The sequence below is a fragment of the Phalaenopsis equestris genome, unplaced genomic scaffold, assembly GCF_001263595.1.
Source record: "Phalaenopsis equestris unplaced genomic scaffold, ASM126359v1 Scaffold000204, whole genome shotgun sequence".
In the NCBI taxonomy this organism is placed as follows: domain Eukaryota; kingdom Viridiplantae; phylum Streptophyta; class Magnoliopsida; order Asparagales; family Orchidaceae; genus Phalaenopsis; species Phalaenopsis equestris.
The window spans coordinates 685876-686522 of NW_018164646.1; positions in this window are offsets into that span (position 1 = coordinate 685876).

Consider the following 647-nt stretch of genomic DNA (forward strand, 5'->3'; position numbering starts at 1 on the left):
AAAAACTTTCAAGTCAACATTTTAAATCATCATTTTTCAACCATCTTGTTAACATATTACTCACAAATCTTTTAAATTTCACATTAGCTTAGTTAGACCGGGTTTTAAATGATTTGGCTTAATTATACGCGGGCACAATTTGAGCTGAAGTGATTATTTCGTGATTAATTATTAATTAAATAATTTAATGTAATTATGATTGAATATTGATTATTTAGATTAATAAATGATTCATTATTAGGCGTGATTATTTCATGATTAATTATTAATTAATTAATTCAATGTAATTATGATTGAATATTTATTATTTGGTTAAATAAATAAATCATTATTTGGCAATTGATTATTAGATAATTAATTAACTTAACTATAATATTAATGAGAGTGAATTCAAGTTCTCGGGGTTTTGGTTTGACCCAAAATTGACCTAACCCAAAATTATTTCTCGTTATCGAACCCGACCATAATACTAAATGTGTTAAAATGCCCAACTCAAACCCGACCCACCTTCAACACATCGATCTGGATCTGAACACGACCCATGTAACCCATTTAACCTAAAACAACAACTATTTCGGCGTATTTAGGGACAAGCACAGATCAATTCCAAGTTCGCCTTTGCTTTCGAGTCAATTTTAAGTTAGAAG